Below are 785 nucleotides of genomic sequence, written 5' to 3'. Positions count from 1 at the left end.
GACTAATCAATGCCAATTTAGTGGTGCACCGAAGGAAGATCCAAATGAACATCTTCGTACATTTAATAGGATCTGCACTCTATTTAAAATCCGAGAAATGGAGGATGAACAGATATATCTCATCTTATTTCCCTGGACTTTAAAGGGAGAAGCCAAAGATTGGTTAGAATCGTACTGAAGGGGCAATTGATACATGGGACGTTTTAGTTGAAAAATTTCTTAAACAATTCTTTCCGGCATCTAAAGCCGTAAGACTTCAAGGAGAAATTGTTACGTTCACACAGAAGCCAAATGAAACTCTATATGAAGCATGGACAAGATTTGGAAAGTTATTGAGAGGTTGTCCGCAACATGGCTTAGACACTTGTCAAATAGTATAAATATTCTACCAAGGATGCGACATCACTACAAGAAAAGACATCGATATAGCAGCTGGTGGTTCTATTATGAAGAAAACCGCAACTGACGCTTATAAAATTATTAATAACACTGCTTCCTATTCACATGAGTGGCACTAAGAAAAAGATATCGTTAGATCATCTAAAGCGGCTAGAGCTGATTCTAGCCATGACTTAGATTCCATTTCCGCAAAGATAGATGCTGTCGAGAGACTAATGGAAAAGATGACTAAAGATATTCACTCAATACGAATTAATTGTGAGCAGTGTGGAGGACCACATTTAACAAAAGATTGTCTCGGTATTGAACTAACAATGAAACAAAGAGAGAATGTTTCATACATAAACCAAAGGCCTGGAAATAATTATCAGAATAATTGTCAACCG

General features: G+C 36.8%; 1 non-coding gene across 1 annotated transcript; it reads right to left on the bottom strand.

Annotated features, from left to right (window-relative positions):
• Window positions 1-251: 251 nt before the first annotated feature.
• LOC139903447 (small nucleolar RNA R71) lies at window positions 252-358 on the bottom strand. The gene has a single exon (XR_011778265.1). It is a non-coding gene; the product is annotated as a small nucleolar RNA R71 (small nucleolar RNA).
• Between the last annotated feature and the right edge of the window lie 427 nt (window positions 359-785).

Source organism: Rutidosis leptorrhynchoides, chromosome 3, assembly GCF_046630445.1.
Source record: "Rutidosis leptorrhynchoides isolate AG116_Rl617_1_P2 chromosome 3, CSIRO_AGI_Rlap_v1, whole genome shotgun sequence".
NCBI classification, from domain to species: domain Eukaryota; kingdom Viridiplantae; phylum Streptophyta; class Magnoliopsida; order Asterales; family Asteraceae; genus Rutidosis; species Rutidosis leptorrhynchoides.
Note: the sequence above shows the minus strand (reverse complement) of the source record. Positions and strands in the feature narration are given on the sequence as shown.